Genomic DNA, 24,257 nt, shown 5'->3' on the forward strand with positions numbered 1-24,257 from the left:
AGCGAGACGAGACGCAGATCGGTGGCAGAGAGGTGTGGAGATGCTGCTGAATCGATATGGCAGTCATTCAGCCACACCACGTGAGTGATGGATGATTTGGATTATGATTATTGTGTGCGTGTCTGTGTGCGTGTGTGCGTGTGCGTGTGTGTGTGTGTGTGTGTGTGTGTGTGTGTGTGTGTGTGTGTGTGTGTGTGTGTGTGTGTGTGTGTGTGTGTGTGTGTGAGAGAATGCGTGTGTTATTGTTAACATGTTTGTGTTGAGCTCACACTGTTTTGGATTATTAGTGTGTGTGTGTGTGTGTGTGTGTGTGTGTGTGTGTGTGTGTGTGTGTGTGTGTGTGTGTGTGTGTGTGTGTGTGTGTGTGTGTGTGTGTGTGTGTGTGTGTGTGTGTGTGTGTGTGTGTGTGTGTGTGTGTGTCTAAGCATTCATGCGTGTGCACGTTTCTGTTTAACTCACACTGCTTTCGGTGTGTGAGTGTGTGCGCATGCATGCATGTGTGTGTGCATGTTGCCATTGTGTTAGTGTTGAGCTCACACTCTTTTGGATTATTGTGTGTGTGTGCATTTGTTGAGCTAACACTGCTTTGGATGGTGTCTGTGTGTAATGTATACATGTTGGTGTTGAGCAAACACTTTTATCCCTTTCACTACCACACTACAGAAGGTTAACCCTTTACTATCACACTACAGACGGTTAGTGTGGTAGTGAAACGGTTAACCTGCTGTCGTGTGACAGTAAAAGGGTTAACCTTCTGTATTGTTGCAGTGAAAGGGTTAACCATTTGGTAGTGCGGCAGAGAAAGGGTTAAATGTGCTATGTCTTCCTGTGTTTCTATCCCCCTTTACTACAGAGAACCACAGCAGTCATAGCTGCACAGGGACTGTATCTTTCAGGGTTCCTCATGGTACAGACTGCAGGCCTACTTTTCAACCAGTAGATGGCAGCATGGGCCTTTTCACTCTCATGACTCATCACCACTGCTTGACTTTCTGCTGAAATCCCCATCCATAACACCTCCATCTTGCTTTGTCTGAACCGTTCACTTTTCTGGGAGCCTGTCTGATTGGAAGGCGGTATTTTTGGATGCTTATCCCTCCTGCGCCCTGCCGGCTGGGGTTTTGGTGAGAGAGGTATATACCATGTACTATGTGTCTTCACAAAATAATCAAGGGGGGCGGGGGTTGTTTTAACTCAAAACTCTGATCGTTACCAAAAGCACGGTTTATGTCCGGTAAAATACGACACTGATCGCTACAAAAACATGTTTCAGGTTTGGTAAAATAGACATAGAATATACCTTACCTTAGCCAGAAGGTACTCCAAAAAGAACAATCTCCAGTGATCCCATCGCCATCGCGATTACTCGTGTGTGTATACTCGTGTATGCGGGAAATAGGTGTGAGGCGATAAAATCTCAGAGCGATCGTTCTGTCACTCTGTCCTCAGAAGGGGAGGAGCTCTTGCAGACAAAAAATACATTTAAAAAAGTGTCCACACTAAACTATTCCAGTTCAAATGGTAGGTGATACTGCCACCTGGCAGGATTCGAACGTCATTGCAATTTTAACATAGGCAGCGGTGCAAGGGAGATACAGGGAGGTCCATGCAGTGGTTAGAATGAGGATCAGAGGAAAAATATCAAAGGATCAAAACCCGAGTATATTCGGGTTTTGGTGCTCAACGGTTGGCGACGAAACCCGACTATACCCGGGTTTGGCGCAGAAAGGTAGCAGAAATAGGCTACCTAAGTCCTTTACATTATTTGATGTGGTTAACTATTGTACTTTTTCTGATGAGAACGTGTTGAGCTGAGGTACTTAAAGGAAAACGCCAACATTTGGGGAAATTAGTCTTCTCCAGAGAGAGACAAGATGATATATACCAGTTTCCTCTCTGCGCGTTCAGTAGAAAGCTATCTGGCTGCATGTTAGCCTAGCTTAGCACAAATGAATGGAAGCGGACAGTGCTGGTTAGCCTAGGTATTGTCCAACTAACACCTCTCCCAAAGGCTAACCGGCACTGTCCGCTTCCATTCATTGTGCTAAGCTCTGCTAAGCTGTGCTAAGTCTCTCTCTGGAGAAGACGATAAGCTTTCCCAAAATGTTGGCGTGTTCCTTTAAGGCTTTGTTCAGACTGCAGGCTGATTTGTTTCTCCAATGAGATCTTTCTCAAATCAGATGGGATTTGTGTCTCCAGTCCAGACATCACCAACCTAGATCTGGTAACAGCATTAGCTACCGTTACTAACATTACCATTAGCTAACTTGCTATAGAGTTGGTAACATTAGGTAACGAAAGTTTATCGTTATGTTAACATTATGTGAGCGGCAAGGTGGTGTACTGGTTAACACTGTCACCTCACGGGCGGTCAGGTGGTGTAGCGGAGATTGCGTTCGTCACCAACGCTGGAGACGCTGGGTTTGCGTGTTCGAATCCAGCTCCCGGCGTTGTCACCAGCTTGGCTGGCTGTTCACACTAATACAATTGGCAGTATTAGGGGGTGGGGAAAGCTGGCGGTTGGGTCCTGGGCGTTGTGGACAGCGACCCCTACAGTTCGGTCGGGGCGCCTGCTCAGCAAGGGTAGGATCTGGAGAGAGGTAGTGCGGCCTCCCACACGTTACACTCTCCCAGTGAGAATCTGCGCGGCCAGGCTGGCTGCCGGCTGGCTGCACATGCGTCGGAGGAAAGCACGTGACAGTCTCCGGCCTCTCGGACCAACAGTAGGGGAAAGTGCGCAACAACCAGGAAGGGGGTTGGGAATTGGCATAACGACTAACAGTGGGATGGGAGAAAAAATTGGAAAAAAGGAGCGGGAAAAAGATAATAATAAAAAAAAAAACACTGTCGCCTCACAGCAAGAAGGTCCAGAGTTCGATTCCCGCTTGGGGACCAGGTTTCCATGATGCCAGGTACCCAGGTGGGGTATCTCCCGGGCCTTTCTGTGTGGAGTTTGCATGTTCTCCCCCTGCTCGCAAGGGTAAACCTATAGTCTAATTCAATAAAACTGATTTAATTCAATAAAACGAATTTGATTCACTGATTAAAAGAGAGATAGGTGCCATAAAGTGCTTACAGTGCAGAGGCATGGCAGTGATGACCGAGCATCTCGCTCAATTGAATAAGAAGCTGTAGGGACGCAAACAAGTCCCACCCAAAACATGACCAATATAGTTGTGAACTGAGACAACCCTTATTTTGTTATTTTTGAGTACAGTTACAGTTGTGTCTTCATGCAGACACATAATAGCAATTTCATTACGAATTGAAAATGGTGGACCCTGATGTAAACAAGTCGAAAGTCTTTCTCTGGTCTGCATCCCCTTAACAATTGTGTGTATTGAGCTGTACTGTACTGTACCCATTCTGCAAGACTGACAAAAAGGTTTTGAACAAACTTAATGTCATAGCTTGTATTTGATGATCTTCTTCTTTGTTATTTACTTGAATGGTTTGATCATTGATTAATGGAGTAATATGGGGTTCTGATAAACTAAAATTATTTGTTAAAATAACATAAGCTAACATATATTTTTACATCTATGCAAATGCATATGCAATATGTATAACTTGAATAAGTAATAAATACAGAAACAACATGTTTAACAATATGTAAATGAGTAGCTACATTTATTTTACATTACATTAACATTTATACGGTCTTTGGCCCTTTGAGGGCAACCATAATGCTGATGTGGCCCTCTGTGAAAATGAGTTTGACACCCCTGTTCTAAGAGATCCTGTCTTTGAAGGGGAAGGAGGTTAAACCTTCATCTGGCCAACATTGTGTTGATTTAGCCGCTAGCCTGCTTTAGTAGCCAGTGCTTTTGTACATACTTCACTGGAGTGTGAGGAGAACATGCATTCTCTACTGTTATGTACTAGAGGCCTGATCACTCCTGTGTCACCGGGCATGCAGGTGAGGCCGGCCAATTAGCCAATTAGTGCTGATTGGTTACCTGTTGGGGAGCTTTAAAGGCAGACCTAGTAACACACATGCACTGTCTGTGCTTAGAGAAAGAGCTGTTAGGTTCTTCAGTCCTTGTCCGTTGGGTTGCATTAGTACTTTAGTTTACATTTGCATTAATAGTTCCTTGAGTTAGTAGCACTTTGAGTTAGAGCACAGGGTTTTGGTGTTGGTTTGCACACAGGTTGCGTACCCATGAGCCAGGGTCGTAACAGTTGGGCGCTCGTCCGGGATCTTTTACCCCTAGAACTTTGTTTGGTGTTTTTTTTTTGTGTTGCACGGGGTGTCATCGTATTATGGTTTGGGTGGTGTTCGTTACATATGGTGTAACGTGGGGGCTGAGCCATTTCATCAAACAGGTGAGTATGCCGTATTTGTTTGTAATTTGATGTGACTACTTATGCTGTTAAAATATATAGTTTAGTGGGCTCCACTTTCTGGTTGTTGGTTAGCGTCCGGTGCACCACGTACTCCTGGGGCGGTCAATGAAATTATTGGTATATGATCTTTGACTGGTAGCAGGTGTGGTTGAAGAAAGTTAGGTCTACAGGGCATTAGTTTAAGGGTAGGTAGATTAGGGCGGCCAGAAAACACAGGTAGTGTGGTAGGGCTTGATTTAGTGTTTCTTAGGGTAGACATGTGGTGGGCCGGTTTTTTCTGCAGTTTAGACGTAGAAGCATATGTAGTCATATCAGGTTAGAAGGCGCACCTGTTTGGAATTGTTTGTTGGATTTATTTTGGTTTGTTTGAGTGTTTGGTGAGCATACCTGGTAGCACCTAAAACCCTGAGTGTATGACACGTCTATTTGGGGTGGGTGTGGTTTTTTTTTTATGTTTTTTTTTGCGTCCTTGAAATGTGCGCTCCGTAGCACACATTGCCACCGCGTCCCTTTATGGTTATTATTAGTGGCTTTGGCATTCTGTATGGTTCTTCAGTGGTTCGTCGTGGTTCTTTAGTCGTTCTTCAGTGGTTCTTTAGTGTTTCTTTGGTGGCTCTTTAGGTGGATTGTGTGTGTACTAGGGTGCTTTTGGCAGCTTTTTAGTGACTAAAGTGAACGGGTTGTGGCACTGGTGCAGAAAAGATGACTTCCGTTAGGGATTTTGTGGATCACCCTTCACATGACATATTGGAGAGGTTTTCAAAAGAACAGCTTCTCGAGCTTGCTGTGCACTACAAGGTCGAGCTTACTCCCAGTGAGAAACGTTTGAAACCATCTGCCTTGGGTGCTTTGCGGGTTTTGCTCATTAGGGAACAGGTGCTTGAGGAGAGGGTGGAGGAGCCTCCATCGTCTGGCGCGTCTCCGCTATTACCTGGTGTAGAGGGTGAGTGGAGGATTAGGGAGTTGGAGTTTAAGGAAAGGCAGCTAGAGCGAGAGCGTGAGGAGAGGAGAGAGGAGCGTGAGCTTAAGGAGAGAGAGAGGAAAGAGGAGCGTGAGCATGAGCGTGAGTTTAAGGAGAAACAACTGTTGCTGGAGCACGAGCGTGCACAGAAGGAGCTTGAATATAAGTATGCTGCCTTGCAGGCGGGTGCTCTGCATCCAGAGTCACGTTCCGGGTTTGATGTAGGCAGGAATATTAGGATGGTGCCACCATTTTTTGAGAAAGACGTGGAAAGATATTTTCCCCTTTTTGAACGGGTGGCAACCACATTGAAGTGGCCTGATACCGCCTGGACACTGCTGCTGCAATGTGTTTTGGTTGGTAGGGCACAAGAAGCCTACACTGCTCTGTCCCTTGAAAAAAGCGCTGATTATGAGCTGGTTAAAGCTTCCATTTTGAGGGCTTATGAGTTGGTCCCTGAGGCCTATCGTCAGCGTTTTAGAGGTTATCGTAGGTCGGAGGGGCAGTCTTATGTTGAGTTTGGGAGGGAGAAGGAGAACCTGTTTGACAGGTGGTGCACTTCTCAGTGGGCAGAGTCAAGAGAGCAGCTTAGGCAGTTGATTCTCCTAGAGGAATTTAAAAGATGTGTTCCTGATACCGTTTCCACACATCTAAATGAGCGTGGGGTATCGAAGATAGGCGACGCCGCTGTCTTCGCCGATGAGTTTGTGTTGACACACAAGTCCGTGTTTTTGGAGGACTACCGTGTTGAGTCCAGGGATAGGCGTCCTGTTCAGGGGGGCCGTTTCCCAAAACCTGTGTCTGCTGGTCAGTTAACTTCACCTCCTAGGCGGGGTGGTTCTGCTGGTGCATTCCCAGAAGGGATTATCTGTTTTTACTGTAAAGAACCTGGTCATATCGTTGCTGGATGCCCGGTGCTTGAGCAGAAAAATTTCAGAACCGTGGCTCTGGTAGAAACCATATGCAGGACGCCTATGCCAACGTTAGATGGGGATGGGGAAAGTATCAAACGTGTGGACAAAGAGCTCGAGGGTTCCTCAAGGTTTATGATGAATGGATTTGTTTCCCTGACTAATGCACTAGAGTCCAAACAGGCTATAACAATTTGGAGAGATACCGGTGCTTTTCAGTCCCTCATTCTGGAGGGGGTTTTGCCGTTTTCAGAAAACTCTTCTTTGCATTCCGGTGTCGTTGTTCGGGGCTTTGGGGGTGGATTTGTGGATGCACCTTTGCATGAGGTCACGCTCAATTCTCCCTTAGTATCAGGCAATGTTGTTGTGGGGGTATGTTTTCACATTCCCATAAAGGGGGTGTCCTTCATTCTAGGGAATGATTTGGCTGGTGACAAAGTGTTGGCTACTCCGGTTGTAACTCCCATTCCTGTGGATTCTGAGGTCTCTAATGAGCTGGCACAGAAACATCCAGGAGTGTTTTCTGTGTGTGCTGTGGCACGAGAAATGTCAAAGGACAAAAGTGATGTTGTTGATACTTCGACTTGGGACATTACACTTAGTGACACATTCTTTGTTGAATTAAAATGTGTACCTGTTGAGAATTTTGGAAAGCACACTGTGGATGTACCTCTGCATAATGATTCTCTTGATTGTGGTTTTGTGTTAGGCCCGGTGGTGAAACCAGAGTTGACATGCGTGCCGGAGAAGCATGTGACAGGAGATGATATGGCAGCGCAGTGTCTCAAGGTCTTCCCAGCCTGTACGGTGGCTGAGGCCACGAACGAATTGGAGGATGAGTGTGGGAAGGATGCTATGAGAGGTGCTGTTGTTTCATGTGACACCGTTCTAGTTGGAGAGGCTACTAAGCTTGACTTAGGCTGCCAGCCTTCCCACAGTAGCTCTATTGTCCCTAATGATTCACTTGTGGGCAGGGATGGTCCCAGTATGTCAGTTGATGATTCTGACATTGATCCACATGTCCACACTGATTCTCTGCCATGCACTAGGTGTGATGGTCAACCTAGTTACCTGTGTCCTGTGGAGCAGGAGCCGTCTTCGCGACCTGGTCTGTTGAGTGGCAGCCATTTTGATTTTGATCAGGACAATGTTATTTTGGGTGACGCCATTTTAGATGGTGTTCCAGATGTTACTGTGACTGTCGTACTGCCATGTTCCCGGTACACTGGGGCTGTACCTGAGGCGGTACAGCCTACTCTGGATGTTCACGGTGTGCAGTATCCTGAACTGCCAGTGCCAGGTGGGATGGATATGGGTGCGGTTGTGGTATCAGTGATCTATGGTTTTGTTGTGCTGTGTTCTGTTCTGTTAAGCGCAGTTCTCAGGTTGATTTTGGTTTGCAGTATAATTTTGACAGATCGGTATCGGTGGTCATGTTCGACAGGGGCCGACCCGGTTTTTGCCTTGAACCATTTTGATGTTTACGTTGGATCCTCCAGTGTACCCCTTGTTGTGTATACAGACCATAACCCTTTGGTTTTTCTTCGCAGCATGGTGAACTCGAACCATCGTTTAATGCGATGGAGTTTGTTCCTCCAGGCGTATAACTTGGATATTCGCCACATCGTGGGAGGGACAACGTGCTAGCAGACGCCCTCTCACGATCATGGTACCGGTGTTTGTGGTACCCGTTATCGCTGTTGTGGTAGTGGCCCTGACAACTAAGGGGTCACAGTTGTTTTTTGTTTTGTTTATGGGTTGTTGTGTAGTGGTTGCCTCTTGGGCAACCAGTTTGGTGGGGGAGGTGTTATGTACTAGAGGCCTGATCACTCCTGTGTCACCGGCATGCAGGTGAGGCCGGCCAATTAGCCAATTAGTGCTGATTGGTTACCTGCTGGGGAGCTTTAAAGGCAGACCTAGTAACACACATGCACTGTCTGTGCTTAGAGAAAGAGCTGTTAGGTTCTTCAGTCCTTGTCCGTTGGGTTGCATTAGTACTTTAGTTTACATTTGCATTAATAGTTCCTTGAGTTAGTAGCACTTTGAGTTAGAGCACAGGGTTTTGGTGTTGGTTTGCACACAGGTTGCGTACCCATGAGCCAGGGTCGTAACACTACGACCAGGGGTGTAAAGTACTTGAGTAATTGTACTTCATGACAATTAAGTACTGTTTTGGGGATTTGTACTTTACTCAAGTATTATTAGGTTTGTATACTTGTACTTTTAATCAATTAAAAAAACATAGTTTTTACTCCTTACATTTAAAATGTAGACCTACAAAAGTACAAAGTACAAATCTCACAGGTCCAACTGTTTTAATTAGTATATTTTTTTCTCTGGTCGAACTAATGTTATTAATCCTGCGGCTGCACTTTATTTAAAAACAGCCAATCAAATCCCCATTGATTGATTGATTGATTGAAAATTGTACTAACAGATTGCAGAATGGGTACAATACAGTACGGCTCAATACACACAATTGTTAAGGGGATGCAGACCAGAGAAAGACCTCCGTCTTGTTTACATCAGGGTCCCCCATTTTCAATTCATAACAAACCATCATAGACAGTCAGAGTGACAAGCTACAGAAGATGGCCACAAACGATAGTACGAGTGATGAAGAGGACGAAACAGAACATTGCATTGCCCCAGAATAAAAAAAAACGTTTACTTTTTAGTACTTAAGTACATTTAAAAGTAGAAACGTTTAGACTTTTACTCAAGTGTGTTTTACCCAGATACTCTGACTTTTACTTGAGTACGATTTTGAGACGGTACCCATACTTTCACTTAAGTATAATTTCTGGGTACTTTTTACACCCCTGAGACAGGACATGCTCATAGACGCATATTCACACAGAACAAGCAGACCTGTGCATGCGGTAGATGCTGCACAACGCTGGAGGCTAACAAGAGTCAATTAAATGTCTCACGCCAACACACAACAAGACCAGTTCGTTGTTTATTTTACCCAGCCTTGTTTTTATTTCTTCTTTGTGGGTAATGCTTTATTTTATAATCCGCCTCAGGCTGTAATGACTTTGTGATTAGTGCTATGACCGACTTCTGTAAACAATATGGATTGTTTTCCAAAAAGCTATTTAGAAACTTTAGATTTTTTCTCTCTCTCTCTCTCTCTCTCTCTCTCTCTCTCTCTCTCTCTCTCTCTCTCTCTCTCTCTCTCTCTCTCTCTCTCTCTCTCTCTCTCTCTCTCTCTCTCTCTCTCTCTCTCTCTCTCTCAAATCTCTGCCAGGCAGTTCTCTCTCTAGTCTTCAACAGTTCTCAACACATTCTCCCTCTATATAGCCATCTTAAAATATGAATTATAAATCTTAGATTATGAAATATATGAAGACATAAGACAACAAAATGGTTTATTACCTGCATTGTTTTATGTGCACTACTTTCAATTCGTCTATTTTATGCTATTCTATTTGTACTGCTGTGAAGCACTTTGGGCTGCAATTGTTGTAATGAAAGGTGCTATACAAATCAAGTTTATTATCATTATTATTATTATTATTATTATTATTATTATTATTATTATTATTATTATTATTATTATTATTATTATTATTATTATTATTATTATTATTATTATTATTGACATTGTATACACTACCTTTGTGAAGACCACCACAAAAGGAAAGAAAAACGGCATACAGTGGACCCTATGGACACAACTAGATGACCTCGACTTTGCTGATGACCTGGCTCTCCTGTCACACAACTACAACCAGATGCAGGACAAGACAACCAAGCTGGCAACTACATCCCTTGAGACTGGGTTGAGAATAAACAGGAAGAAAACCAACCTAATGATGATCAACACCTCTACCAACAACACAGTCACAGTAGGTGATGAATCCATACAGGAAGTCAACTCCTTCACTTACCTATAGGCAGCATCTTGGATAAGCAGGGCGGCACAGACAGCGATGTCACAGCCAGAGCAGCCTTCATCATTCTGAAGAACATCTGGTCCTCCAAGGACATCGCCATGACAACCAAAGTGCGGCTCTTCAATTCAAATGTAAAATCTGTCCTTCTCTACGGTTCAGCGACTTGGAGAATGACGAAAAGAACATTGCAGAAGATACAGACCTTTATAAACGGCTGTCTGAAACGCATCTTTGAGATCAGGTGGCCAAACAAAATCAAGAATGAGGAACTATGGCTGAGAGGAAGACAGGAACCAGTAGAGAAGCAGATCCTGAGACGAAAGTGGGGATGGATAGGCCACACTTTGAGGAAACCGGCAACTAGTATTACACGCCAGGCCCTGGCTTGGAATCCCCAGGGGAAACGGAAGAGAGGGCGACCTAAGAACACCTGGAGGCGGGACACTGAGGTGGAGCTCAAGAGACAAGGAACCAGACAAGGGAGGCAGAAAGGAACTAGCTGGGGGGGGGGGGCAGAAAGGAACTAGCTGGGGGGGGGGGGGGGGGGGGGGGGGGCAGAAAGGACGGCCCAAAGCCGTGTTGGATGGAGAATAGTCGTAGATGGCCTATGCTCCATTGGGAGCGATGAGCCTAAGTAAGTAAGTAATACACTACCTTCAGTACAAACTCTATACAGTTAAAGGGTAAGGGTAATGTTTTGGACATGTAGCCCTATTTCCTATACTCATCGATGACCTTGTTTAATTGTTTCGTGTTGGCTAACACATTAGCAGTTAGCATTTCCAGTTGGGCAATAGCGACCATGATAGATTCGCAGGACTAGTTGCATTACACAGTGTCCGTAGGATACTGTATTGTACCCATTCTGCAATCAATTAATAACATTTTCAATCAATCAATCAAGTGTCAGATTTGAGGAAGTACAATCAGAGAAGCCCCCCCTCCAGTGGAAGAATGTGAAAAGGGCGATCTGGTGACAAATAACAATCTGTATAGTCAAAGTCATGCCTTCAAGAGGGAATAACTGTAGAAAAAACACATGTTTGAGTGGAGGGGACATTTAACCTCTCTGCGAGTCCTGTGATCAGAATTGTTTATTCAACCCTGCTGGTGTTAGATTAGAGTTTTTGCTGTTAGAATAGAATATAATAGAAATACTTTATTCATCCCGAGGGAAATTGAGACTGCTCTGGGGTCAGATTGAGTTTCCGCCCTGATAATGATCCTCCATGTGATTTTGCATAATCTCTGTGGATTACTGAGCTATGACTTCAGCACAGACGGCTGCTTCTCCCCCCCTACTTCGGGAGGAGAGACCAGAATGAATGAATGAATGAATGAATGAATGAATGGATGAATGAATGAATGAATGAATGAATGAATGAATGAATGAATGAATGAATGAATGATTTTATTTCGGTCTTCTTTTACAAAGCAATGTACAGTAGTAGAACATTTATAAACGAAAGAAAATTACCAAAAAGGTGTAGGCTTAATCCGAGGTTTATAATTGCCTACCCTTTTTACATTACATCATTTACAAAAAAACTAAAAGAAACATAATTCAGTTTTTTGCAAAAACAAAAGGTTACAACGTTTTATATACAAAACGTATACACATTTATTTCTTTGTTTTTTATATATATATATATATATATATATATATATATATATATATATATATATATATATATATATATATATATATATATATATATATATATATATATATATATATATATATATATATATATATATATATATATATATATATATATATATATATATATATATATTATAATTTTTTGTATGATTTGAATACAGTTATAATAAAATATGATTAGGATAATAATAAGGTTTTATATTTATGTATCACCTTATATTTGAATAATGTCTTAAATGTATGTACCAAACTACACATTTGTACTTCTTTGTCACAGTTATTCCATAGTTTTACCATAGTTTTGAGACGTCACGCAGCCCCAAGAGCCTTGAATTGACCTATCTCAAGCCCCTCCCTCTTTTCTTGATCCTCCAATTGCAACGCTTTCCTCCGATGAGTAAGAAAAGAGGGCAGGGTTTGAGGGTCAATAGTATATGCTACAGTGAGACAGTTTTAAGTGATGTGGATTTGCATACAACAGAAGAAAAAAATACTGTGACAACATCTCTTCTGAAAGTCAGCTATACTCTTAGGTGTCAGTGGATGCTCTTACTTATTTTATTGGTACAATAACAACCAAAGCATTTCAGGCAACATGCCTTCTTGGTTATTATTGTATCAATAAAGTACAATTAACAGTGGGAGGTTCGAAGGGTCAAGAGGGAAGACTGTCAGGTTTTAAACTGTGGATGCCAAACAGAGAAGGTAAAGACGACTTTAAACTGTTAAACAGTAATCCAGAAATGTTTTATTGCACTGTAAAAAAAAATAAAGATTTTATATGTCTGCACTTTATGTGCTAATTTCATGTCTATTATATTCTACTACTTATTGCACTATTTTACTCTGTCTATTCTATCTTACTCTTTTTATTATTATCTATTTTTTAAACTGAATCAAACCATAAACCATAATGTGGCCTGTTGGGATGTTAGATCCTAATGTGAAAAACTGTGATTTTATATGTGCACTTTATGTGCTCATTTTCCTGTATTTTTTCTGTTGTGAAGCACTTTGAGCTGCAGTTTCTGTATGAAAGGTGCTATACAAATGAAGTGTATTTGTGAGGATTCGCCAGTCCCTGAACCCCTTTTCCCTGTCTACTCTCCTCAGCAGCCCCCACCTTTGGACATTCTTATTCTCCTGGCATTTTTATTGTCTCCTGTGTTGTTTAACTGTGTTCTGTCTTTAGTCTCATTCCCTTTGTAATTATTTATTTGTTCCTTGTATGTTTGTTTACTCTGTCTAGTGTTCAGTCTTCTTGTGTAGTTAGTTCTTGTGCTTCCCTGTTTATATTCCCCATTGTGTTTGGTCTGGTTGTTTTCCACTAGCCCTGTTAGTTCTGCCCTTCCCTCATGTGTGTCTCGTTTTGCTAATTGCCCTGCTGTCTCTCTAGTGTTAATTGTTTCCCCTATATCTAGTGTTTGTTCTCTACTCTTACTTGTCGGTTCATTGTTTCGGTTCCATGTTTTGTTACCCTCGTCCCTGTTTCATGTGCTGAGCTCCTGTGTTCTAGTAAGTTTTCCAGTGTCATTTAGTGTTTTGTTTTTGGACTTACTCTTCTTATGAGATTATTCTTTGTTTTGTATTTTGCCCTCTGCCAGTCTTAGCTGAGCTATTCCTTGTTTTGTTTTGCTACTGCCTTGGACGTATTTGCTGTTACACTTCACCCCTGGCTCTAAGTGTTCTAATTAAAGGAGCAGTGCTCATTTTTGGACAATCTACCTTTACCTCTCCCTCGTATCTGTTTGCGCCTGGGCCCTCTGCTAACAATCCGTAACAGAATGAACCGACCGTGTCTGGACCCAGCGAACAGAACGAGGGAGGCTTTGAGCGCCTTGGAGGCGTTCAGACTGGGGGATGTTCCTTCCTCCTCCTTGGAGGAGAGGAAGGAGGTTTTGCATCTGCTCTATTCACTCAGGGAGTGGCACCCTGAGCTGGCCCCACAGATGGAGGAGTATGGCAGACACTGGATCAAGTGCCTATTCCAGCCTCCAGCCTCCGGTCAAGCCCCTACTGCTGGTAAGGCCTCTACCACCAGCATAGCCTCACCTCAGTCACCTGCTAGGGTACCTACTGCTAGCCTAGCGTCCCCAGCTAATGCTGCTAACCCCAGCCCTGTTTACGTTGCTCTGGTTGTTAGCTCAGCCGTTAGCCTAGCATCCCCAGCTAGTGCTGCTAACCCCAGCCCTGTTAACGTTGCTCAGGTTGTTAGCTCAACCGATAGCCTAGCGCCCTCAGCTAGTGCTGCTAACCCCAGCCCTGTGAACACTGCTCAGGCAGCTAGCACTAGCCCGATAGCTAACACTGCCCTTGTAGCAGTTAGCTTAGGCCCCGCAGCTCTCGCTGCTCACGCAGCTAGCACTAGCCCGATAGCTAACACTACCCCTGTAGCAGTTAGCTTAGGCCCCACATCTCTCACTGCTCAGGCAGCTAGCACAAGTCCGATAGCTAACCCTGCCCCTGTGTCTAGCCTAGTCCTTGTAGCTTCGAAGGCTACCCTGTTAGTCCCTACTGCTACCAAGTCACGGAGAGCTAGAAAGTCTAGGAAAGCTAGCACTAGCCCGATAGCTAACCCTGCCCCTATGGTTAGACTAGCCCTTGTAGCTTCGACAGCTACCCCGTTAGCACCTACTGCCAGCATGGCCCCAGTTGTTAGCATAGCTACTGCTAGCACCACAGCCCTGTCTGATAGCTTAGCCTCTGCAGCTAACCAGGCCTCAACAGCTAGGACTGCCCTGGCAGCTAGCTCGTTCCCTATGGCCCCAGTTTCTCTGGTCTCGGTTCCTTGGTCTGGCCCTCCAGCCAGCGTTAACTATCCTGCTAGAACTGCCCCTTCGGTTATCAGGATGGGTTATTTCCGTGTTGCTCCTAGCACCTCAGTCTCGTCCGCTAGATCCCCTGCTGCTAGCCTCTTAGTCTTGTCTGCTAGAGCCCCTGCTAGGTTAGCCACTGCTAGTTCTACAGGCCCTACAGCTAAACCTTTGGCTTCCTCAGTTAGGAGACTCAGTGTGGTTCCGGCCCTTAGTACTGGCTTAGCTCCCTCAGTTAGCTTAGCCCCGGGTGCTACGCCCGGCCCGGTCTCCACGCCCGGTCCGGCTCCCACGCCTGACCCGGCCTCCTCGACTGGCCCCGGCTCTTCGTTTGGTCCAGCACTTCGCCGTGGTTGTCGCCGTGGTCTACGCCGTGGTCTGCACCGAGGTCGATCTGCACCTGGAGAGTCATCTGGTCCCGTCTCCTCGTCTGGTCCCGTCTCCTCATCTGGTCCCGTCTCATCTGGTCCCGGTTCGTCGTCTGGTCCCGGCTCTTCGTCTGGTCCCGTCTCATCTGGTCCCGTCTCATCTGGTCCCGTCTCGTCTGGTCCCGGTTCGTCGTCTGGTCCCGGCTCTTTGTCTGGTCCCGTCTCCTCATCTGGTCCCGTCTCCTCATCTGGTCCCGTCTCATCTGGTCCCGGTTCGTCGTCTGGTCCCGGCTCTTCGTCTGGTCCCGACTCCTCTTCTGGTCCGGTCCGACGCCGTGGTCTACGCCGTGGTCTACGCCGTGGTATACGCCGTGTTCTGCGCCGTGGTCTTCGGCTGCAGGGAACCCCGTCCGGGGTTCTGCGTCCGGCCCCAAGTCCGGCGTCTGGTGGGTCCCCTGTCCGGGGTCCTGCTCCGGGCCTATCACCCTCGCCCCTTTGCTTCAGTTCCCCTCGACCCCCTCATCGGCCCTCTGTCCCTGCTGCCGGTTCCCCTCTACCCCCTCACCGTTTCCCTGTCCCTGTTCCCATCTCTAGCCCCCCTCTCCTGGCCTCTGTCCCCCTCTCCGGCCCCGTTCCTCTGCCCCGTTTCTCCTGTGCCCCTCCTGGGTTCCTGTCGCCGCTCCCCTGCCCCGGTGTCGCTCGTCCCGGCCTTGTCCGTCCTGACTTTTTTTTCCCCCGGACTCTCCCTGTGTTCTCCCGGCCCCCTGTCCTGCCCTTTCCCGGACGGTCCCTTTTGACGTCTGGGAGCCGTCTGTGGAGGGGGGGGTACTGTGAGGATTCGCCAGTCCCTGAACCCCTTTTCCCTGTCTACTCTCCTCAGCAGCCCCCACCTTTGGACATTCTTATTCTCCTGGCATTTTTATTGTCTCCTGTGTTGTTTAACTGTGTTCTGTCTTTAGTCTCATTCCCTTTGTAATTATTTATTTGTTCCTTGTATGTTTGTTTACTCTGTCTAGTGTTCAGTCTTCTTGTGTAGTTAGTTCTTGTGCTTCCCTGTTTATATTCCCCATTGTGTTTGGTCTGGTTGTTTTCCACTAGCCCTGTTAGTTCTGCCCTTCCCTCATGTGTGTCTCGTTTTGCTAATTGCCCTGCTGTCTCTCTAGTGTTAATTGTTTCCCCTATATCTAGTGTTTGTTCTCTACTCTTACTTGTCGGTTCATTGTTTCGGTTCCATGTTTTGTTACCCTCGTCCCTGTTTCATGTGCTGAGCTCCTGTGTTCTAGTAAGTTTCCCAGTGTCATTTAGTGTTTTGTTTTTGGACTTACTCTTCTTATGAGATTATTCTTTGTTTTGTATTTTGCCCTCTGCCAGTCTTAGCTGAGCTATTCCTTGTTTTGTTTTGCTACTGCCTTGGACGTATTTGCTGTTACACTTCACCCCTGGCTCGAAGTGTTCTAATTAAAGGAGCAGTGCTCATTTTTGGACAATCTACCTTTACCTCTCCCTCGTATCTGTTTGCGCCTGGGCCCTCTGCTAACAATCCGTAACAGTATTATTATTATTATTAACATCCATTGACCTCCAAGAGCAGCTGAATTATTCTTCCATATTCAGTATGCACAAGCAGAGAGATGAGGAGAGAGAGGGGATGAGGGTGGGGTGGGTGGCTCTACTGAGAGTAGCCGGACCAACGCTTATCACTGAAACTGCCAAATCTTTTCATATTATTATACTCAGGAATTGTTTTTAATCATTTGCTCAAATATGTAGTTACATAGTTTGAAAAAGTAGTTTTTTGAGAAGAATAACATTATTCAATATCAAATATGCATTAGCAAAATGCCATTGGAAATACTCTGCAAGATTTTTGAAATATAGAAAAATACATGTACCCCCCGAAGCTTTGTTTTAAAGTATATATTAATCACAAATAACTTTTATTTAAAAGCTTGTTTATTTGAAACTTTTGCCCCACTGACAAATGATCTCTGTTGACAACGAGATGCAAAAAGAATACATGATTTTGGTTTGAGGGACACAAATAACCAGGTCTCCAGGGGAGGGTTGTTTGGACATGTAGCGGAAATCAGGATATTTTTCGTTGTGTTGTTCTGGATGCATATATTGCTCTGCCACACTCCGGAGGAGGTAGAATGCTCTGGGGAGGACTGGGAAAGCAACACAGACAGTGTTGACAGACAGATACAGACAGTTAAAACAGATGAATAGAGGAGCAGGCATCAGACATGGAGACGGACGCACGGACGGACGGGCGGGCAGGCAGGCAGGCAGGTAGGTAGGTAGGTTCTGGAACCGGAAATAACATATTTGCATTTCGATTCTTAATTTCGATTAAAAAAATAAATAAATTAAAAATTAAAAAATGTGTTACTTTGTTAATTAATACCCTAGTTACAGTACAGCAACCAAATTAAACTGTATCAAGTCAACTGAAAATGTGAATAGTATGAAAAGAATTAAATAAAAAAGAAATAAAAAAAATTCTCCTGCAAAATAAGCTGTGACCTGTTTTGACCTGCACCTCAAAGAACCGGAATTGAGATTCGTTTAGAACAGGAATCGATATGGAGAATCGGAATCGGAACCGGAATCGTTCAAATCCAAACGATGCCCAACCATACTGGACTCGCGCCAGTTTACACAATTTTCCCAAGCTGTTCAACTTCTGTCATGTCGTCGTCATCCGATGTCAAAGAGTATCTTATCTCCGTTTCCAATATTTCGATAATAAAACGGGCAGTTTTACACACTTGAATAACAGGTATATAGGCAGCGAGGTGCAATGTACCGTATAGGCAACATGAGGTGGACAGCGCGTGGTGCTGAAATGACAAACACCATGCATGAAATAAAAACACCAGTTTTTTTTCGAAATATTGGAAACGGAGATAACATAGACTCTATGTTATCTCCGTTTCCAATATTTCGATAATAAAACTGGCAGTTTTACACACTTCATTTAGAAAAGCCATTCTCTTTTGCGAGTGAAAAAGCGAGCAGACTACAAAGAGTGACACGTTCAGCCGAACGCACAATTGGAGGGGGGGCTTCCCACCCTCCAGAACATTTACAACAAGCGGTGCAGGGGTAAGGCTAAGAGAATCATCAAGGACTCCAGCCACCCGAACAACTGCCTCTTTGAACTGCTGCGGTCAGGCAAGCGATACCGGAGTCTCAAGGCGAGCACAGAAAGACTCAGAAGAAGCTTCTATCCCCAGGCCATCAGGCTGCTCAATGAACAATAAACACTATGCAACAACCATCAAATGCACACAGCACACACATCCACAGGCACACACTCACTTTAAACAAACAACACACTGCAGCACCCACTCTCCACACTTTAGATCACCTAAACACACTTTATATTTATTGGTAAAGGATTTGCACTACAACTCGTACACCTTACTGTAAATTGTACCTAAATTGTACCTCATCCCATTTCTGCTTTGCACTATATAGTATTGTATATTAGTACATTGCATAGTATATTGTATATTGTATGGTAACTCAGTTACTTCTATTCTGCATCGAACATTGTACATATGTCTATACTGAACACTGTGACCTCTATTTTTACTTCTATTTTACATGCTATACTATTTTATTTCATACTTATCTTGTCTAGCACAGTATCTGGAGCGTAACAGTAAGAAGCATTTTGTATAAAAGTATTCTGTACTTCTGTATGACAACTATTAAAGAAACTTGAACTTGAGTGGTCAGAGTAAAATGCAGATCGGCGTCACATTAAATGCAAGTCGATGTCAACCAAAACGGCGAGCAGCGTTTTGTGTGACACCAAGTCAGCGGCGCGGACGTCCGCGCATTAGAAAATAGGAGCTTCGCACTTGGAGTCCGCTTTGGGTACGCTTTGAGTATGATTTGATGAATCGTTTTATGATGATGAATAGTTTTATTTTCGGTCTTTGTTTACAGATAAATAAAAAACACACATGTGTGGACTTTCAAAAAGAAAAGAAAAAAAGAAAAAATCACAAATGTACATATTCAAAGTAAGCTCACACACAAAATCCAAACTCAATGACCGAAAAAAGGAATAGGCTGAAGCACATGCTTATTTTTGCCTATCCTTTACAATTCTTAAAAACTAAACATGTGAAAATGTCTATTATTTTCTATAGCCATGACCATAAACCTGGGTCCAAGCTGTTCCCTAGCAACATAATTCCACTGAAACATACAGTATACTCCTGCTGTTCCACTAGCGGCCCACTCGTTCTTCCGCTACAGTAGCTTAATGCCCTGCCCATTCCGCTCGCTGACTGCTCTATCAAACTTAATGATCAATTTCAACTCATCATGTCATGACGATAACTCATCCTCTTCAAATCCTCCCCCCTCTCTCTCCCGTTCTCTCTCTCTGCCAGATTAATAATAAAAAAAATAATAAAGTATTCCAAACATGACAAACGAGTAGTTCATCTCCGCTTGCAATGATGAGAATATTTATTCCCCCAGGATAATGAATGGAGAAAATTTAGCTCAGAGCTACCGACAACAGGAGCGCAGGTGATTAATCTCAATTGACATCAGTAGTGAATAAAACAACTCAGGATTTTGGGGGAAATTAACTAAATTGCTCTACTTTCTAATTATTTTCCTTTAACATATTGAATAAGAAAAAACTGCCTGCCCATCGCCACATGAATCCTCTTCACGGTCGTTGACCTGGCATATTGTGCAGCGAAGGGAACGGCTCCCTCCTACCTCTGGTCCATGGTCTCTAGTTCAAGTTTGTTTATTATTTGTCACAACAAAACTAACTACACGCCCTCAAGACTCCTCCCCTCTACATCGTCTCTTATCAGAGCTCAGGGGGGGAGGGTCATCAAAGATCGAACTTCCCACCACAGTTAGGGCAGCTGAAACCGGCGAATAAATACACACTTTTTCAATCAATATCTGAAATGAAAAAAGGTAAAGAAATACTACTAATAGTCTTTTACTATTATGCACTTTGCTACTAAGGAATCGACCTTGCTATGCTAATATGTCTATGCTACTATGCACTCAAGTCTCTATTTGACGAACAATCTTACTTACCCCTAGCTGCCAGAGTTGTACGCTTCCTGCTAACTTGTTGTACATAACTTGTAAGTCGCTTTGGATAAAAGCGTCAGCTACATGACTAAATGTAAATGTAAATGTTAATGTATAACATAACATACAATATGTACTGTGGCAGATATCACCCCCCTCTCATGGATATGTGAAGGACGGGAGATAGTATTGCCACAGAAGGAGTAGACACAATTAGGTAGCTAATTAGTACTGATAGAACACACCTGCGCATCATTAGTTCACCCACATCTCACATGCACACACCCCAGACACACTACAAAGCCACTAGGTTAGTCAGAAGTAAGTTGAGTGGAGGTGAGGTTGGAGTTGTGACATAGAGAGAGAGAGATTGAGATATTCTGAGTTGTGTAAGGTGAGAGATAGTGAGAGGAGAGGTGAAAGCAAGAAGGTGTTCATTGTGTACTGGACCCTAGACTGGCTGAGAAACTGCCTTGTTGTGTACTGACCCTGGACCGGACGACTACCCTGAGTATTGAACAATCCCTTTTTCTGTATGAGAGCCTGATTTGTGTTTTTGACCATCGGACTGTATTACGACCATTCTAACTGGATTCTACCCTTATTCAATAAATATTCTTATTGATTGATATTGCTCTTGTGTGGACATTCGAATTTGTTTGTATTTGAACCGTGGCGAGTCTGAACCACACCAGGCTCGTCAGTCGTCACAGTACTTTTGTCCTGTGGTGGATAAGTACTTTATTTATGTTTTTCTGATGAGACTGTGCAGCAGCCTAGCCAGAGGGTCAGTCAAAGGATTCATATGTTACTCCTCTGGTTTACGACCAGTTCAAAAATATTAGTGAACACCAACAACTCTCTCAAATCCCCCAACTAGAGTGTGACACTACTATAGAATAAGGCTCATTTGTGTATATAAAATTTAAAAAAAAATCAGTTAGGGCTGGGTATAGCCACCTATTTCCCAAAACGATTCGATTCCGATTCACAAGGTCCCGAATCGATTAGATATCCGATTCGATTCAATGCTATAAATGATTCAAGGAACATGTTGCATTGTTAAAAATATCAATGTTGTTCACATTAAGAATTGACTCAAGCAGTTACATGAATGTATACTTTGTATTGGAACATTGGCTTTTGCATATGTCACGTCTGGGTGATGTCTCAGTAAGGGGTTTCGTAGATTTGTTGTATTTCCACAATATTTCACCTCCACTTTGCACAGGTTACACATGGCTTTGCTTTTGTCCAGCTCTTTTCTGTCATCATGTTTTTTAAATCCAAAATGCAACCAGACATCTGCCTTTGCAATTGGCGGTGACTTGAGTGATGCTTTCACTTGATCCATGTTTTTAGATTCAAACACGTTGTGCGAGATCTGGACACGAGACGACCAGGAAGGGACATTTGGGAATGGTGGGGTAGTGAGGGAAGGAGAGTAGAACCCAATTGCAGGAAAATAATGAGGGAGGCAGACACGGCAGGATTCGAGTAGATACGGACTTTACTTAGTTCAACTTAACACTACACAAACCAAAAAGAACATAACACAGCCGTGCTGGCAATAATAAACAGCGAACTTGAGAACACGGAAAACATAAACGGCACAGTCGAGCTGGCGCTAATAAACAGCAAACTTGAGAACACGGAAAATAAACAGGAACCATAAAAACACTAACACTTACTTAGTACGAAAACACTGTGCAACAATGACGTGGACAGGAACAGGGGGGAAACTGGAGGTATGACGCCACAACGAGGTGATGACAAACCCACACTTAAATATCAGACTAATTACAAATTGACAACAGCTGGCAAGCCAGTCTAAAACAGAAAATCAACCACAAGGACACAAAATAATTATTACCAAAACACAACCGGACAGGGGAACAACATCACACAAGGGGAGGGAAAGTCAACAACAGCACACACCATGAAATCACATTAATCATACCATTAATTATATTAATTACATTTGTCAACATGGTTAATGTGAAGGCCTGCACCATCTGCTAGTGTCCACTAGAGGGTGGTATGAGACCACTGATGAAGGGAGGTAGAGAACCACTGTTCACCTTGTGACCAAAGTTCACATTGTCCTCCCTGGAACCGTTACACTTTTGCATATGTCACGTCTGGGTGATGTCTCAGTAAGGGGTTTCGTAGATTTGTTGTATTTCCACAATATTTCACCTCCACTTTGCACAGCTTACACATGGCTTTGCTTTTGTCCAGCTCTTCTCTGTCGTCATGCTTTTTTAATCCAAAATGCAACCAGACATCTGCCTTTGCAATTGGCGGTGACTTGAGTGAGGCTTTCACTTGATCCATGTTTTTAGATTCAAACACGTTGTGTGAGATCTGGACACAAGACGACCAGGAAGGGAAATTTGGGGATATAAAAAAAAAGAAATAATAATAATAATAATAATAATAATAATAATAATAATAATAATAATAATAATAATAATAATAATAATAATAATAATAATAATAATAATAATAATAATAATAATAATAATAATAATAATAATAATAATAATAATAATAATAATAATAATAATAATAATAATAATAATTAATAATAATAATAATAATAATAATAATAATAATAATAATAATAATAAAAAATAATAATAATCATATCGATCTAGGGATTATGAATCGATAATCGCTCATTCAAAGATCGATTCAGAATCGGGAAATATATATTTTTTAACCCAGCCTTATTTTTATTGTTTGTGAAGCAGGTCAAGGTCAAGGTCAACTTTATTTATAAAGCACATTTAAAATCAACCAAAGTTGTACCAAAGTGCTGTACAATACAAAAACAGAAATACTAAAAGAAATACAAAATACAGTATACACACAAAGTCATATAGCTACAATAAAGTTTAAAAAACAATCTTACCAAGCCTCAAAACGCCAATAAAAACAGCAGCTCTATGGACAGGCCCGTTTCTTGCCATATGCGGACTATGCGGTTGCATAGGGCCCCCGAAGCCACCAGTGTATTCACTCAATACACTGTATCCTGTATATATATATATATATATATATATATATATATATATATATATATATATATATATATATATATATATATATATATATATATATATATATATATATATATATATATATATATATATATATATATATATTAGGGCTGTCAGTTTATTGCGTTAATTAGATTAATTAATTACACGGCAAATGATCGTGTTATGAAAATTAACAAAACATTTATTAGAAGCATTTTTTTTTTTTTTTTTATCTCATTCATTCCATAAGAACGTAGAATAAACATTTACAAACTTTAAAAAAAATTGACCATTTGCATGTTCTTGGTATCTGATTCTACGGACATCTATGGATCTCAGGGAATGTATTCCCAGTGTCAGAAATACTGTGTCTGTTACTAGGCTTGAGTAAATTGTAATGAACCAAATGAGAATATCAATTAAATTCCAAATAATATTTTTTACTGTGAATAGCAAAAATTTACCAGACCTTAAAAATCTAAGCAAATGAATAAAGGGAAGATGATTAAACAGAATGTTTTGTAGATACAGTACTGAATTCTGCCATCCGGACACATGCACATGAAATATGGTTATAGAATACAAGATATCTGGCCTAAAATGGTTATGCGATTAAAATGCGATTAATTAGATTAATTAATTACACATCCTGTAATTAATTAGATAAAAAATTTGAATCGCCTGACAGCACTAATATATATATATCCTGTAGGAATGTAACAAATCATCACCTTAAAGATTTTTACTGCTTATGACCACAAGTGGGCGTTTCTTTATAATAAAAAGAAATACATAAGTAGCTTACTGACAAAGAATTTGTTGCATTTTCAAACTTTATTTAATTTTAACTTTATCTTAACCTGTTCCACCCCAGGTGAAAATCTGCATAAAATGTATACCTAGGTAAATGGAATATTGCTCCACTTCTACAAGGGCTATTTGCATATTCTTGGTATCTAGGAACATCTATGGACCTCAATGAATGTATTCTCAGTGTCAGAAATAGTGTCTATTACTAGGCTTGCTTAAATTCTGATGAAACAAAGGAAAATATGAATTATGATTTTTCTTTTCATCTTTGACAGTGAATAAAACCATGATAATAATGACCAAACTTAAATAAACTGCCACTGAGCTCATTCGGTACCCTCTCGAGATCA

The sequence above is a fragment of the Notolepis coatsorum genome (genome assembly GCF_963971535.1).
Source record: "Notolepis coatsorum genome assembly, chromosome: 15".
NCBI classification, from domain to species: domain Eukaryota; kingdom Metazoa; phylum Chordata; class Actinopteri; order Aulopiformes; family Paralepididae; genus Notolepis; species Notolepis coatsorum.